We start from the raw sequence: 18,469 nt of genomic DNA, 5'->3' as shown, positions 1-18,469 counted from the left end.
GTGAACATTTGCTTTGTTCAATAATGCATGAGAGGATCTGTGTAGAATCATTCATGTTTATTGCACACAAAGAGACCATTTGACTCATCATATCTGTTATGTCTTTGGCACAATCTAAAACCAATCCCACCTCTCCAGCTTTCTCCCATTATTCTAGGACGTTTCCTGTTGAAGAAGATATCTGCTAGCTTTTCTTCCAACATTTCTGACCTTTATGAGGCATCACATGAACATGATGTTCAGTTGTTTTTAAAATAAATTTGTTCCATGTATTAAATTGTTAAAATAAAAAATTCCTCTCCAAAAATATCCTTTACAAAATGAAAGATACTACCAACCTAACTGAGATCTCCTAACTCAGCACAAAGCAGGATCAACTCTGGGTTCTGTCCAGCCCACATGCTTCACTATTGCATTTGTTTGTACATTCACAATCTGAGACATCGGAGGTAATGGGAACTTGCCAGATGCAAACCACACTGCAGGACCCTGACAATTGGTCAAGGAGAGTTTTACCTAATTGTTGTTTGCATTTGAAACAGAAGCAACACTTGAAATGCAAGACTTTCACTGTCTTTGAAGAAATACCAAGTGATTATGCTTGCAATAGCAGTAAATGTTTCATCACCTTCTGGCTGAAAGCTGGCAGATAGTCCCTGAAACATCCTGGGAGGAACTCAGTGTGTATACTTCAAGTTCTGCGGCTTGTGTTCACCAGCGGGTGTAAAGTGCTTTACTGATTGTTCTTCATGTTAGCAGCGTGTAGCAAGTTATCATATGTACCTGACCTTAAGTTGGGCACAATGGTCTGTTGTGAGACTCTTGTGTATCTCAGATGGAATGTAATTAACTATTAAGTAATATGTAACAAACTATTTGGTGTTCAGCATTACCGAACCTCTTCTGCTGAAGATTTCCCATTTGCTATCAACAGCTTAGACTGGTCCCAACAAAGGGAATTGGTGGCAGTGAATCAATCCACGCATCCCAGATGGTTTCAGCAGAAGCCAGTATATACAATAATAGATTTGTTGTAAGAAATCTGCTAATTTTTAGCTTTCTCTGCAGGCTTTCTCTTTCAGTCCAGTTGTTTGGGTTCCACTTTAATTATTAGAACTGATCGAAGGAGCTCACGAAGTAAACAACTAAAGATACATTTTGATGAAATGTTGATTCACTGCAGTGAGCAGGCAGTAGCCATTAAACTTGAGGGATGCTAATGATACATATTTTCAGCATTTCAGTAGCTTGCAAAGAATTGAGAGAAGACATTTCTGAGCCATAGGAATGCCATTAAAGGTTAGGAAAACCGTCTTGTGAACTCTTGATATGTTTACATGTAACTACCAGACTCTAAACAATGCTTAAATGTTTCTAATAAGGTTTGCTGGCAACAGAAAGAGGCAACACATGATGACTGCATAGTTTTCCACTGGAAATAAGCTGTACATTGTGAGGATAATTAGATGAATACTTATAATAAAAGGGCACTTCCACAGTGAGAGACTGGGAGGGATAAGTCAGAATTATGATTCCTGTCATCATTTTAATTAAAAATATTATAATATCTATCTGTTTTGACATTACTTTCTTTTTGACTGATGTATTCATTATTGAGCAAAAAACTCACAGAGCATATTTTTGAAGGTAATTTATACCCTTTATTTCCCTTGATAGTCACCCCTCTATTTATCCTCTGTCACTCTTCCCTCCATTTCTGAAGATATTAACTCATGCTATGCATTTGGACATAGGAATTTCCTGTTTTCCAGTAACTTGCCCACCTGGCCTTCTTCATGGGAGCACATCAGAGTAGAGCCTGCTCCTGGCCTTGTCTGTCCAGCCTGTATATGAAGACTGCTGGTCACAGTCAGGATGGGGAGCCCTGACTGATGTTTCATTTCTCATCCATCTGCCACCCTCGCCAGAGGTCTTGACAATAATTCTAACATTGCAGAAACTGATGTGTCTGAAATCAACTAACTCAGATAGTGATAGCAGCCTGCAATCAGTATTGCTGAGTAGTGACTGAATGGTATCTTCATTTGATGATCTGGTATACTCTCATTTAATATATTTTAAACATTTGTTCATTGCCCCATCTCATATACTTTCCAATCTAAGAGTTTGAAATTGCTGACTCTGATACCAACTTTGCATCTTGGACAGTTGTTGGGAATGTTTGACACCTGTCAATAGGATATAGATAGAGTGAATCCTCCTTATTTCTAATAGAAATGAAAGTTGCTGTGTATTCATAGGAATACTTTTCAGATTCAGCCGAACAGACCAACATAGAGACAAGTTAGATTTCCCTAGTTTAGAGAGAAAGTATATTCCTGTCAGGGTGAAAGGAAAGGATGGTAGGTATAGGGAATGCCGGATGACTAAAGAAATTGAGGGTTTGGCTAAGAAAAAGAAGGAAACATATGTCAGGTATAGACAGGATAGATCGAGTGAATCCTCAGAAGAGTATAAAGAAAGGAGGAGTATACTTAAGAGGGAATTTGGGATAGTGTAGGGTGACGAGCTAAGAATAGTTCACAGGTCGGTGCAACATCGAGGGCCGAAGGGCCTGTTCTGCGCTGTATTCCATGTTCTATGTTCTATATGTTCTACGAAATCAGGAGGGCAAAAAGGAGACTTGAGATAGCTTTGGAAAATAGAATTAAGGGGAATCCAAAGGAATTTTACAAATACATTAAGGACAAAAGGATAACTAGGGATAGAATAGGACCCCTCAAAGATCAGCAAGGCGGTCTTTGTGTGGAGCCGCAGAAAATGGGGTAGATACTAAATGAGCATTTTGCATCAGTATTTACTGTGGAAAAGGACATGGAAGATACAGAATATAGGGAAATAGATGGTGACATCTTGAAAAATGTCCATATTACAGAGGAGCAAGTGCTGGATGTCTTGAAATGCATAAAAGGTGGATAAATCCCCAGGAACTGATTAGGTGGACCCTAGAACTCTGTGGGAAGCTAGGGAAGTGATTGCTGGGCACCTTGCTGAGATATTTGTATCATCAATAGTCACAGGTGAGGTGCCAGAAGACTTGAGGTTGGCTAATGTGGTGCCACTGTTCAAGAAGGGTGGTAAGGACAAGCCAGGGAACTATAGACCGGTGAGTCTGACGTCGGTGGTGGGCAAGTTGTTGGAGGTAATCCTGAGGGACAGGATGTACATGTATTTGGAAAGGCAAGGACTGATTAGGGAGAGTCAACATGGCTTTGTGCATGGGAAATCATGTCTCACAAACTTGATTGAGTTTTTTGAAGAAGTAGCAAAGATCATTGATGAGGGCAGAGCGGTAGATGTGATCTATATGGACTTCAGGTGTTCAACAAGGTTCCCCATGGGAGACTGATTAGCAAGGTTAGATCTCACGGAATACAGGGAGAACTGGCCATTTGGATACAGAACTGGCTCAAAGGTAGAAGACAGAGGGTGGTGGTGGAGGGTTGTTTTTCAGACTGGAGGCCTGTGACCAGTGGAGTGCCACAAGGATCGGTGCTGGGTGCTCTACTTTTTATAATTTACTTAAATGATTTGGATGTGAGCATAAGAGGTATAGTTAGTAAGTTTGCAGAATTTGGAGGTGTAGTGGACAGCGAAGAGGTTCACCTCAGATTACAACAGGACCTTGACCAGATGGGCCAATGGGCTGAGAAGTGGCAGATGGAGTTTAATTCAGATAAATGCGAGGTGCTGCATTTTGGGAAAGCAAATCTTAGCAGGACTTATACACTTAATGGTAAGGTCCTAGGGAGTGTTGCTGAACAAAGAGACCTTGGAGTGCAGGTTCATAGCTCCTTGAAAGTGGAGTCGCAGGTAGATAGGATAGTGAAGAAGGTGTTTGGTATGCTGTCCTTTATAGGTCAGAGTATTGAGTACAGGAGTTGGGAGGTGATGTTGCAGCTGTACAGGACATTGGTTAGGCCACTGTTGGAATATTGCATGCAATTGTGCTACTTCTTCAAAAAACTCAATCAAGTTTGTGAGACATGATTTCCCATGCACAAAGCCATGTTGACTATCCTTAATCAGTCCTTGCCTTTCCAAATACATGTACATCCTGTCCCTCAGGATTACCTCCAACAACTTGCCCACCACTGACGTCAGACCCACCGGTCTATAGTTCCCTGGCTTGTCCTTACCACCCTTCTTGAACAGTGGCACCACATTAGCCAACCTCAAGTCTTCTGGCACCTCACCTGTGACTATTGGAACGATGTGAAACTTGAAAGGGTTCAGAAAAGATTTACAAGGATGTTGCCAGCGTTGGAGGATTTGAGCTATAGGGAGAGGCTGAACAGGCTGGGACTGTTTTCCCTGGAGTGCCAGAGGTTGAGGGGTGACCTTATAGAGGTTTACAAAATTATGAAGGGATAAATAGACAATAGGATAAATAGACAAAGTCTTTTCCCTGGGGTGAGGGAATCCAGAACTAGATAGGTTTAGGGTGAGGGGGGAAAGATATAAAAGAGACCTAAGGGGGAACCTTTTCATGCAGAGGGTGGTACGTGTATGGAATGAACTGCCAGAGGATGTGGTGTAGGCTGGTACAATTGCAATATTTAAGAGGCATTTGGATGGGTATTTGAATAGGAAGGGTTTGGAGGGATATGGGCCGGGTGCTGGCAGGTGGGACTAGATTGTGTTGGGATGGACAGGTTGGACTGAAAGGTCTGTTTCTGTGCAGTACAACGTTATGACTCTTTGACTCTATATCATGCAGCTTCAATCAAAAGCAAGTGTTGTCAGTGATAATCTTTGGCAAGAGCAACAACCAGAAATGCAGTTGGAGCGGTAAACCTTTTCTTGGAAATTGCAACATTTCCCATAACAGCAGCTGCTTCTGTTTGATGGTGCCCATCTCCATGGACTACAACGCAACTTTCCTTGGAATGGACAACTACATTGTCACTTCAAAAACTGCGGAGGTTTTCTGCGAAATCACTCAGATTTCAATATTAGAATAAATGGCTCTTTAGTTTTTAAGAATTAGATCTGAACAATTTTCAGTGCAATGGGTTTGCAACTTGTCAAAGCCTTTCTAGAAACTTTCTAGCTTTTATTTCCATTGCTGTAGACACAGCTGATCCACAACAAGGCTAGTTTACACCCTGTGTGGCAAGTTGATAGTTTACCCCTGCGTTAAGCCTGTATTCTGTTTGTACATGTTAAGGAGTTGAAGAGAATCTGGGGCTCTGTTTAATCTCCAAGTCCTATGGCAGAGTAATTATGACGGTCTGATTAATCTGTGATATATCTTGGCAGGAGTGAATGTGACAAGGGGTCACATTCCAGAAGCAGATGAGCAAAGCCTCAGCCTCAACTGCTGAGTTGTAAGTAATGTTCCAGTTTGAAGCTGCAGTATCCTTGTCCCAACAGGAATGCTGTAAATGGGACATATCTTGATGAATTTAACCTTGGCTCCTTTGCACCCTGTGCTCCATTAGGCAATTGGGTTGAGATAACAGTAGACATTTATCCATTTACACAAAAAATGAGCAAGTAAAAATGTTACATTTTGGCCTAGCAGGCCTGTTTCAATAACAAGTTGTACTTGTGTAGCATCATTAACATAAACCTTTCCCAGGCACTTTACTTGATTGTTATAAAGAAAATGTTGGCCCTCATTATGAGATGTTAGGGCAGATGACCAGAAGTTAGTCAAAGAGGTAGATTTTAAGCAGTGTCCAGATGGAGAAAAGTGAGGTGGAGAGGTTCAGAGAGGAAAATTTAGAGTGAAGGAGCATTGCAGTTAAGTATATCACTATCATTGGTGGACCAATTAAAATTGGAGATGCTCTGGAGGCCAGAGCCATAGAAGCCGAGAGATCTTACTGAAGGACCTTACAGAAATCGAGACAGACAGTTGTAGAGATAATCTGCAGATCAGATGAGAACCTGTTTGAGCTCTTCTACCTTCAGTGCAGACATATGCATATATAGGCATATCTTTTTCTAACCATAGCCAGTCTTTTGTCAATCTCAGGAGATTATACAATGTGACACCGGTGCTATATAGTTGTAGGATAATAAAGGTACATTGTCCAGTTTCTCTCTTTTCGTCCTCACAAGATGGTGGGAATCTGGCACATTCATTGCCTGTAAGGGTAGTAGAGGCAGAAACTCACAACATTTAAGAAGTTTGGAGATGTACACATGTAATGGCAAGGCATATAGGCTATGGGCCAAGTGCTGGAAAATGGGATTAGAATTATTAGGTGGCTAGTTTTGATTGGCACAGAAGCCAGTTTCTGTGCTTTTCCTGTGCTATAGATCTCTATAACTGTCTGATTCTATGACTCTATTGTTTTTTGAACGCATGACATTTGCTCTAGTTTGGATCCATAGTCACCAACAACTTTTCTGTTTTTTGTTCTAGTGGCCATTCCTCATGTACAATGGGTAATGCTAAGCAGTTCTGCTGTGACTCTGTTTCTAATTGGTGTTCATGCTGATGCAGTTTACAGCCAGCACATTGGATATTAAACAACAGAGAATCCCCTGTCTAAGACATCAGCATTATATAGCATTCTGAAAATGTGTTCATTCATCTTAACCTGATAACTGAATCTGGGACCTTCAGTTCTGTGTGATTTAGTGTAATCAAGGCAGTTCCTCATTATTTCTGATATGTTGCCTTTCTTCCAATGAAATTTATTTTTCAGTTTTTATCTTTTTCTAAATAATACTCTCTTTAATCGTCTGACATTCAACCATCTGAGAACATTTTGCTAGAGGTACTAACTTGTGGCCCAGTTGTGTATCCAGCACTATTCTCTCTAACTATCACCCTGCCCCAAACCCTTCACATCAGATCCAGTCAGCCTAATCTGAGATCAGCTAACGCAGCACAGATGAGCAACGGAACATGCTTTTTGCATGGTCTGTCTGGGTATCTGAGCTAGAGAGTGTGATTGTTTAGGAATCTTTATTGATGAAATGCAAGTAGGATTGCAATGCCACTGCTCTATTCGACACGCCCAGCATCCAGGAAATAATTCTATACCATTCCCTTGACTGCTGTTTTAGAGCCAATCCTCCAAGATTTCTCCAGATGCATTTGCTGTCGGTCAAAGGCTGATGTGTCTGGTGCTATAATGGTGGTATATTTTATTCCATTCCTGTCATTGTCAAACCAAGGGTTATCTCGGTCTGTGTTTAGAATTAAAAGCAGCAAAAGATGGAATAGTTCAAGTGCGGATCTCGCTTGAGACTACTTTTTGGGCTTAGATCAATTAACCCAGTGACTAATGCATTTGTAGTATTTCTGCCACAGGTCCAGCTTTGTCTTTGATCCTTCTGTACAATCTCTATTCTAATTCTATATTTCAGACTTTGCTGTATTCCCCTCCTTTAAGGCTTTGCTTAAAAGCTGCCTCAGTGACCAATTGATATCTCCTCATATCCTCATGATTCCCTTTTTAACCCATTGTCAGTTTTGCTAAATACAAGTTATTGTTGTACTTCCACTATAGAAAAATGTATGCTATGACAAACAACTTTGTATATTATTCTACATTTTTAAAATTTCTTTTTCCTCTAGTGTATTAATTTCCCATTTCAATATTCTGCAGTGTCACCATTGAAGCTTGTGAATCCAACTAGGTCTTAAAGCTATGAATTCTGCCATATACCTGAAATGTAAAATAAGTTTGTCTTATGCTTTCCATTGAAAATATTTTTCTTTGTCTTTATGTCAAATGGATTTTGAGTGAACTTTTGACAGGCCAAACTGCTTGAAAGATTAGATGCACAGAAGTCCAGAATGTTTTTTTTATCTGCAAAGTTTGCAGAGAGTTCAGCTCCTTGTCTTTTATTTCAAAGACTTCAAGCATGCCACCTTCACAGCTATATCTTGTTTAGTGGTGATTATTTACCTCTCTCTGTATGTGCATTGTAAATATTTATACAAAGGTAGAGAGAACCTTGAGTTTCAAAAGCAATGCTTTGGTTTCTGTTGTCAGTGGGTCTACTATACCGAAAGGGAGTAAAATAAAACCACACCAATGGCTCATCGAATAAAGGATGAAAGGTGCCATGAAGGGAAAATAATTCATGCGAGGAGTTATCATAATCTGGAATGCATTGTTTGAAAGGGTGGTGAAAACAGATTCAGTATTAACTTGCAAAAGGAACAGTGTAAGTACTTTAAGGCAATAAGTCTCACAGAGAGATTATGGTGTGGAGCCAATGACATGTTTTATCAAAGAGACAGCACAAACAAGTTTGGATGAATGACCTCTATCTATTTTGTGTGATTCTATAAGCTTATGGAGTTATAATGTATTTTACAGATCAGGATTGTCTTTTTTTAAAATTCTTCTTTGAGAAGGACCGAAGAGGCTGTTTCTGTGCTGTACATCTCTATGACTCTATGTGAGTATTGGCGTGCTTTACAACTTTCTGACTCTGAGTCTATGTGAATATTGGTGACAAGGCCAGCATTTGTTGCCCTTTCTTAATTGACCTTGAGAAGATGGTGGTGACGTGCCTCCTCCAACAACTGCAGTGCACCCGCAGTGTTCACAGGGAGGGAGTTCCCAGATTTTGATTCAGTGACAGTGAAGGAATGGCAATATAGTTCCAAGTCAGAATAGTGTGTGGCTTGGAGAGAGAACTTGCAGTTAGTCATCTCCCCATGCATCTCTGCCATGGTGTTCTTTTAGTGGGTACAGGTTATGGGTTTCGAAGGTGCGATTGGGATGATGCAGTTAGATTTGTACTCTATTTGATCCGTGGTCTCTTGCAATGGTCATAGTTTAGTGTCGTTAGGCTGCAAAATGGGAAAAATAACCAATTTTTAACTGAAGATTGGTAATCCTCACTGTTACATGCGCAAGTATAAATGTTAGGTTGAAACGGAATTGGTAGCACCCCTCCCCCATGGTTGCACAGACTTCAGTAACTACCATCTAGTTTCCCACTTGCTGGATTTCAATTGGGTAAGTCTGCAGGGAACTGTTTGTACCCGGGGGAGCTTGCAGCAGCTGAGTACACCAACGTCAGAAGGAGAGAACGAAAGGCAGAAAATCAGAAGGGAAAACTCTTAACACAGATCACATCAAAACATTGCAGTGACATTGTTGGGTCAGTGTCTTTGCAGATGTTTGTAATAAATCCACAATGTGAAAAAGCTGAGGTTGGTAAAGGGGCCAAGAAATGAGGAAACAATTAATCTTTGAATTGTTGTCCAAAAAGATGACAAGAAGGATTGTTTTTGAAGGTAATTAAATGTGTCATTGTGTCACCTATCTTGACCATACATCAAACTGACAGCAAGTTTGAAGGGAGCATTCTAACCATCAGATTTGTTTGGTTGAACACTCTCATTAGAAAATTATTAGTATGGAAAGAAAACACATTATAAAAATTAGGGCTCTAAATCATATTCGCTGCCAGGGCTGAGTGGTGTGGAAGAATGATTAAAAGTTCATAAATGGGGTTAAAACTAAGGCAGTTGTTTTTGTGGTTGGCAGGGAGTGCTCTACAGCTTGAAAATATGTGCACTGTTGGAGAGCACCCAATACTTTAACATTGACCACTGTGAAGTGAAACTGAGCCATATGTGTAAAGGTCATTCCCTAGGCTGGACTGAATTAGTGATCTCAGTCGGGGGTGTAGTTGGCTTCCATTGACTTTACAGTCACTGGCCTTGGGAAGGGAAAAAGTCCCAGGCCCTGGCTTTTATTCTGGTTTAATTTCTAGTTTGTGCATGGACATTATGAGGACAAGGATAAGCTTGGCTGTGATGCCTCCATTATTGTAACTCTCACAAGATAACAATCTTTGCTGACACTCATGTGAGTGTTAAGCTCAGAGAGGACTGTGAGCTTTGCCAACCTCCACAGTTCTCTTAATTGCATGAACTTTACACATACTGTCTGGCTGTACACTTGAAGAAAGTCAACTGGATAAGATTGCTCCCATGGGAATGTGCAGTAGCTTAGTTCACCAACTACAGAAGGGCAGAAGAAAAGGGAGAATATCAGAAGGAAAAACTCTTAAAACAGATCTCATCAAAACATTGCAGTGACATTGTTGGGTCAGTGTCTTTGCAGATGTTTGTAATAAATCCACTGTTTGAAAGAGTCTGAGTTGGTAAGGGAGTTGTTTTGGAAGTTATTAGACAGAGCCAGACAATGTTGAAAAATTTTAGGTCTTATCCCCAACAAAGAGGCCGTATCAATGCAGTCAGTTTCCATCCCATCACTCTACCCTCAATCATCAGCAGAGTAATGCAAGGTGTTCTCGATAATGGTATCAAGTAGCACTTAGCAAGAAACTGCTCACTGAGCCTCAGGGAACACTCAACTCCAGGTCTCAGTAAATTATATCTCACTAACTTGATTGACTTTTTTGAAGATGTAACAAAGAGAATTGATAAGGGCAGAGTGGTGGATGTAATCTATATGGACTTCAGTAAGGCGTTCAAAAAGGTTCCTCATGGTAGACTGATTAGTAAAATTAGATCTCATGGAATACAGGGAGAACTGTACTTGGATACAGAACTGGCTCAAAGGTAGAAGACAGAGGGTGGTGGTGGAGGGTTGTTTTTCAGACTGGAGACCTGTGACCAGTGGAGTGCCACAAGGATCGGTGCTGGATCCACTACTTTTTGTCATTTACATAAATGATTTGGATGCGAGCGCGAGAGGTATAGTTCATAAGTTTGCAGGTGACACCAAAATTGGAGGTGTGGTGGACAGTGAAGAAGGTTACCTCAGATTACAACAGGATCTGGACCAGATGGGCTAATGAACTGAGAAGTGGCAGATGGAGTTTAATTCAGATAAATGCGAGGTGCTGCATTTTGGGAAAGCAAATCTTAGCAGAACTTATACACTTAATGGTAAGGTCCTAGGGAATGTTGCTGAACAAAGAGACCTTGGAGTGCAGGTTCATAGCTCCTTGAAAGTGGAGTTGCAGGTAGATAGGATAGTGAAGAAGGCGTTTGGTATGCTTTCCTTTATTGGTCAGAGTATTGAGTACAGGAGTTGGGAGGTCATGTTGCGGCTATACAGGACATTGGTTAGGCCACTGTTGGAATATTGCGTGCAATTCTGGTCTCCTTCCTATCGGAAAGATGTTGTGAAACCTGAAAGGGTTCAGAAAAGATTTACAAGGATGTTGTCAGGGTTGGAGGATTTGAGCTATAGGGAGAGGTTGAATAGGCTGGGGCTGTTTTCCCTGGAGCGTTGGAGGGTCAGGGGTGACCTTATAGAGGTTTATAAAATCATGAGGTATAAAATCATATAAAATCATCATGTAATCTGAGGTAACCTTCTTCACTGTCGACGACACCTCCAATTTTGGTCTCTTCTGCAAACTTATGAACTATACCTCTTATGCTCACATCCAAATTTTATAAAATCATGAGACAAGGTCTTTTCCCTGGGGTAGTGGAGTCCAGAACTAGAGGGCATAAGTTTAGGGTGAGAGGGGAAAGATATAGAAGAGACCTAAGGGGCAACTTTTTCACACAAAGGGTGGTGTAAGTCTGGAATGAGCTGCAAGAGGAAGTGGTGGAGGCTCGTATAATTACAACATTTAAAAGGCATTTGGATGGGTATATGAATAGGAAAGGTTTGGAGGGATATGGGCCAAATGCTGGAAAATGGGACTAGATTAGTTTAGGATATCTGCTCAGCATGGACGGGTTGGACGGCAGGGTATGTTTCCATACTGTACATTTCTGTGACTCTATAAGTTTTGGTTCAATCATGAACGAAAATCTTAATTCTAGAGAGGAGGTGAAGGTGCCAGCCCTTGATGTCAGCATCTTCTGAGCAAGTGTGTCACCTAGGAACCTTACTAAAACTGAAGTCAATGGGAATTGAAATAAAAATCTGCTCTGGTTGGAGCCATACTTAGTATGATGGAAGCTGACTGTTGTTGGAGGCCAATCATCTCAACTCCAGGAACAGGAACTCCTCAGGGTAATAACTTTGGCTCAACTATTGTTAACTGCTTCATCAATGACCTTCCGTCCATTGTAAAGTCAGATATGGAGTTGCTCAATGAGTGTATACTGTTCCGTTCAATTAATAGTTCTCAGATACTGAGGCAGCCCTTTTCTAGTTCCAGCAACACTGGACAACATTCAGTTTTATAATAATAAGTGGCAAGTGAACATTTGCCATGATAGCAATGGACATCACCAATAAGGAAGTATTGAACCCACCTACCCTTAACATTCAGAGGTATTGCCATTGTGAACTCCTCCACCTTCAATACTCTGCGGTCTACCATTGACCAGCAAGCTAATTCAGCCAGCAACACAAATATTATGGCTACAAGAGCACATTAGAAATTGGAATTCTGCATTGAGTGATTTATCTCCTGACTCCTCAAATTGTGTGCACTGTCTATAAGGCATAAGCCAGAAGTGTCAGGAATGCCCTCCACTTGCTCAGATAAATGCAATCCTAACAACATATGAAACTTGGCACCATCCAAGACAAAGCATATCAGCCTACCATCTTAGATTTTCACTCATTCAACCACCAGGGTATCATGGCTGCAAAGTACAGGGTTACCATAGAACTATAACCTACGTGAGTCAAGAGAGAAGTGAATCCTGCTGCTTTTTAAATGAGTTGCTGTGACTTTGTTTAAGTAGTAAATGCAAGTGCATGAATGAGTGTAAAACATAATGCTCAGCAGAATTTGCTGTCCCTCATTTGAGACAAAGGGTATGTGATCTATGATGCTTTTCTGAGCTGTACATATAAGGTGATTGACAGTCATCTCAATAATGCTCCATACTAACATGAGGTTAAACAGTCTTTGCAAGTTACAATTATTTGTAGAAGTGTGTTCTCTAATAATAGCAGTACCAAATACAGCCATCGCTTCCTGATTTATTAGTGAGTGTGTGAATATTCCTTCCATACAGAGTTTGAGGGTAAGGACGGGGGTCGGGTTGGGGGGGGGGGGGGGTAAGTGAGGGATGGTGGTTTTACACCTTTAGATGCCTTAAGCTGAGAAAGTTTAATGAGGCATAAGCTTGTGATTTGTGGAGCATTGTACATGTTAACTGACTACGGAATGAACAGTCACGTGATTTCCATCAAGGTCAGATACCAAAGTGTCACAATGTCCTTCATCCACTTGGAAGGTATGCAAAACTGACTTTATTTTGAAGTTGACTTCATTCTTCCCAAACCCTCCCTCAAACTGACAAGGATATCCTGTTTAAATTGGCTCTTATTGTTTACCTCTTGTAATTTAGACTTATGCCCTCAAAATAATGAGGTGAAAACTGACTTTGAAAAATCCAGTCTAATTGGCAAGAGTGCTATCTGTTTTGTTTCTTTCCCTGTTTTGATACTCTTCTGACTTTCCTACACGTGTTTGGATACAGTTGTAATCTCGTTTTGTCGCAGTGATGGTTAATTGAGTCAGGAACACCAGGAGAAATGCAGAGCCATTTTCATGATAGTGGGGCGTGATACTTTTCAGTTGTTATAAAGCAAAAGGAATTGTTTGCGTGAGGTACTCGGGAACATCTGATGATGTGAATGTAAATAATGCATTGGTGAGTGTCAGTAATCTCTCTAACGGGAACAATTGAACCTGGGTCCGATCCGTTTCTCCCCACATTCACACATGCATTTTAACAGCGCCATTGGATAGTAATCAGAAGCAAGCACTCAGGCTGATTTTTTCCATTTTTCACCCCTGGGGGATTGGTTGATCGTGCTGTTAAGCGAACTGAGAACAGTGAACTCAGCTCACACACTGGATCAAACCTGGAAGCTTTTTGGTTCTGTTTCGTACTCGTCATCTCAATATTGACTGAGCCACCAGTAATGTTTTCTGTAATGTCACTTATGGAATTCTAATTGGTGGTTAGGTGAATGCCGAAGGAAAGGTACAGCTTTTCCCCACCCCCACCAATACCTCCAGCCCTTCTTGTGGCTATACTGTCAGGGTCACCCAGCAATTAAAGTAACCTTAGCATGCAGGAAAGAGGCCTTCGCCCAGTTGACAAAATATTTACCATCTGGATTCTAGAGGAAACATTATGAAATTCCATTCAGACAGTTGAGTAATGACTTGAGTTTGAATGCACTGAAAATCCATCAAGTCTCCATAAAGCACCAGATAAATTACAGATCCTGCCAGCAAGTGTTTCAAACCAGTAATTACCTCATCTTTACCTGATTGCATGTTGCTGTGCTTAATTTAATAGGCTGTTAAATTACAAGCAGCCTGATGAAATAACTCCAGAGAGGCCGGTGTCCCATCACAGTCATCCTTCATTCACATAAGGAGGGTCCTTGACATTGATCTAGCTCCCTCAGAGCCAGCTCTCAGAGTGAGCAGAGTGTCTGACACTCCTGTGCTTATCTGCCAGCCAGGGCTCCCTGATTGGACCAGATTAACAACCCCAATCAGGGAACTCATATTCTATGAGATCCACCCGGCTGACCTCATTGCAATCAGTACACCTGAAGGAAACAAACAAAGTCTTTTCAAGAAATTCAGCTAGTTTTTTAAAATACGTATGCACACAACACATACTGTGGCAGGTTTTCAAAATAGTTGGAAAAATAATAGAATTATGGGTACAAGCATCGAACTGAGAAAGGATGGAAATAGTTCTGCTCTGAAATTCAAGGACGTCTCAGTACCCAATATGTAACAGAGCCATATAGGCCAGGAGGTTCCCAATTTAGATCATGTCCTCAGTACTGAGCGAGCTGACTCTCATCATAATGGCAGTTAAAATGCTACAACTGGCTTCAGGCAAATTTGCAAGGGACAGCAGTGTTAATGACAAAGAAGTGGCTCTGAATGGAAAATGTGTGAAATCGGATGTTAGGCGAGGCGGTGAAAGGATGGATGCTTGTGACTGCTTGTACTGCCGCAGTTGAAGGGTCTGTTAAAACATTCCATCTAGACTTGGAAATAGTTACTCGGGCAAGTGTAGTGTTTAAGCCGATAAGCACCAGCGTACCTTTGAGAGAGTCAAGGAGGAGAAAATATTTTTATTATAACCACATTCCACAAAATTCTGAAAACACATCATTTTCTTCAATTTTGATGGCCCTCATGTATCTGCCTGCAAACACCCTTATCACCAACAGTACCCAGAATACATATTACAGATGTTTCCATGCCGGATATAGCCAGGGTGTCATGGTAAGGCTTCTGCACATTTTCAGCAAAAAAATAAACAACCCTAAGTTTATATCCCTTTGGTGCCTGTCAAATATATATATCAGTAGTGTTGAAGCAGAGTGTATTTTTAAAAAATGCAATCAGTTTGTATAATTTTAAACCAGCTCTGCAGGAAATGATCACAACTACTTTATTTTAACCCAACAAAATGGATGGTCTGTTTCTTATCATTTTACTTCAGACTAAATAGCAAGAGCGTTGCATAAGCCTTGCATTGTTAGAGCAGTGAGCGAAGGGGCTAAGAACTGTACGGATGAGTGAGTGGAATTTTCTGTTACTTAGCCCCCTTCTGATATTCACTTTCAAAATAAGCAGTTCCTAATTCTCAAAGTACATTTTGTTTTGCTTGAGTGGTTTCTGGGTAAAGTCAATGGTTTTTATTCTTGCAGGCCATATTAATGCCGATAGATATAAGGCTTAGTAACATGTACCCTTATTCTTGGGAGGGATAAACAATTGATTCATTCAGTGGGATGTAACATAATGCATTTTGAAAGTAAGAATAAGGCAAGAAAGTGTTCCTTATATGGTAAGATTTTAAATGAAGTAGAGAAGTGGAGAGAACGTGATGTATAAGTCAGAGATTATTAAAGTAAGCAGTGGCAGTGGATGAGGCAATAAAAAAAACAAAGTCTTAATTTTGTATTTGAAAGAGAATTGCAAGGAGAAGAAAAAAATATTAAGCTTGTGCAAGACCTCAGAGGTTCAGAGCATTCCTGGTTAATTAATGAAAATGGAAAATATGCAGTTGATTCACAAGCATGTTACTGGGGATAAGGATTAAGAGCTATGTAGAGATACTTGACAAGTTGGAGTGAAAAGTTAATGGGTGCTTGATGAAGGGTTTGAGGATTATGAAATTTAATACTCATTGGCAAGGCAATAATTTTGGGCACACTTTAAGGTAGTAATTAAGAGTGAGAGAGAAAATATAAAAAAATCACTTTATAAAGAATGTGATTAGAATGAAAAAATCACCCCCACAGACTGTTGAAGTGTAGGCCCTAAATATTTGAAAAAGAGAATTAGTTGTTGCAAAGGAGGAACATTAAAGAAAGGGAAACAGATTTGGAGATTAGGATAAGATTGATAGCTCATGTTGCAGAAACCAGCAGTACAGACTTATCGTGTTGTATAAAGACGACACGGATGCTGGATATCCAAAACGAGCACAGAGAGTGCTGGAGAAACTCAACAGGTCTGGCAACATCTGCAGAGACAGAAATAGAGTTAACATTCCAAACCAATGTGACTTCTTCAGGTTCTGATATTGGACTTGAAACATTAATTCTGTTTCTCTGTCCACAGATACCACCAGACTTGTTGAGTTTCTCCAGCATTCTTTGTGATGTGTGAATGGCCTGTTTCAATGTGATTAGAATGAAAAATTCACCCCCACAGACTGCTAAAGTATAGACCCCAAATATTTGAAAAAGAGAATTAATTGTTACAAAGGAGGAACATTAAAGAAAGGGAAACTAAGTATAAGACACTATGATTCTCTATGTATTAAGAGGTCAAGACTAGGATAGGCCAACTTCGGAACAAACTCTATTTGTACCAACCTGATAATGCAAATGATTTATAATTCCATGGACCTTTGAATGATTTTATCGTCACATGTATTCTACAGTAAGAAAAGTTTTTCCACTGTCACCATGATCTGGGATCATTTTGAATAGTTTAGCATAGGAGAAAGAAATAGAAAGATGTAGCTAAGGGAGAGTCCATCAGTCCTTAGCTAACTCATCATCAATGATGCCTCCACCACCTTGCTACCATCTACACTGGACCCAACCAATGTCTGAGTTGCTACTCTGCAGGTGCCATCTTTCACCGCTGGACTGATTCCCCTCTGCCTCCACCTCACCGCTGCCTGCGCTGAACCCACCAATGTCACAGTCACATCGCTCACCATTGGCCCCACCTCATCGATGTCACCGTGATGCCCTTCCACCACTGCTTTGCCTCCGCTAGTGCTAGACCCAACCAACCATGAAGTCGCTGATCCTCAGGCGCCGTTTTTCATGCTGGGCCTACTTTGCCAACGTTGTCTCCGCCATTGTAGCAGCCACCGATTCTGATGTCAAGTCCTTTTCGCCCTGGAAATGTAAGGAAGGGTTCACTCGAGTCTGTGCTGGACTCATTTGCCACTGCCAGTGCCACCTGAGCTCACAACAAGAGGCAAGTAAAGGAAAAGAGAAGAAAAGCAACAAGAAAAGAGAAAGAGAAGAAAAGAATAGTAGTATGCACAGATAGCCCAGCTCAGGAGTCTTACTCCACCACCATCTTGACTGGCCAGTCTTCAGAAACACTGTGAACGTTTCAACCAGCCATTCGAATTAGTCTTGCTTTTCAGAATGTATATGCTAATCACTGTCAACTTGTGCCAAAACTGGGGACATTTTTGACCTGTGCATTGTCCTGCCTTGATAATTGGCTTGAGATTACTTGGATGAATTTACGTTGAAACGTTGGAACCCACACTATCGCCACCCTTGGCTGAATTAGTATTTGGTCCTCAGAGGAATGAAACAAGCCATTGAATCACCTCACTCTCATTAAAATATAAAATGGCATCATTGAGTCAATTATCAACATTAGGAGAGGTTTCTAATCCCAGTAGTTCTTCTATAATGCGATGGTTGCATTCTTGTGCAACCCCATGTTATAGAAAAGTTGCACTTTAGAAACAGTGTTTAAGGGTGTTGGCAGTGTAATTGAGTTACAGCTAATACACGTTTTAAACGTTTGTGCTTTAAAAACAATATTCCCAATTCAACAATCGGGTTATAGTGAATTTGCATTATGACATGTTGTACCCTATATTTTTTGTGTGTGAAAATGTTAACCAAATATCATTAAGTTTGTGATCATTGCTTATGAACATTATTGTAGAATTAACAGGGGTGGTGAGGAAATACATCCATAGTATATAATGCAACTGTTAAGCGAATTTCTTCTAGCCGAATGAATGTTACTGACCTTGAGCACCTTCCTTAAATGTAAGAATAAGAATTATGTTCACATTCTCACAAACAGGTGTCTCTGCAGTGCATTGGAAATGGTTATTTAGTTTGGTCGCATTCTGATTCCTGGCTAAAGAAGACATGGTCATTGAAGGTGAGGGATTTATCTGGGCCAGGTAAACAAAACAAGTACAGATTTCCCTAAGTCATGTTTGATTCCTAATCTTGGAGCAGAGAATTAAAAAGTCTTCCAATAATATTGGTGAAAAATGTATTAGTGTGGAAAGAGGGGGGCG

The 18,469-nt window shown here is 40.6% G+C and overlaps 1 protein-coding gene across 3 annotated transcripts in view; it reads left to right on the top strand.

Moving 5' to 3' along the window:
* Positions 1-18,469, top strand: part of ror1 (receptor tyrosine kinase-like orphan receptor 1) — a 306,261-nt gene that overhangs the window by 106,700 nt on the left and 181,092 nt on the right. The window contains exon 2 of one of the 3 annotated variants that reach the window (XM_087990688.1): positions 8,313-8,394. The exons of the other annotated variants lie outside the window; for them this stretch is intronic. The gene's annotated coding sequence lies outside the window, so the exon portion shown is untranslated. The remainder of the gene's footprint in view (positions 1-8,312; positions 8,395-18,469) is intronic. 3 annotated transcript variants of the gene reach the window in all.

Source organism: Chiloscyllium plagiosum, unplaced genomic scaffold (assembly GCF_037043375.1).
Source record: "Chiloscyllium plagiosum isolate Xiang-an unplaced genomic scaffold, Cpla_swu_hap1 HiC_scaffold_9, whole genome shotgun sequence".
Lineage (NCBI taxonomy): Eukaryota > Metazoa > Chordata > Chondrichthyes > Orectolobiformes > Hemiscylliidae > Chiloscyllium > Chiloscyllium plagiosum.
This window is presented reverse-complemented; position numbering and strand designations above follow the sequence as displayed.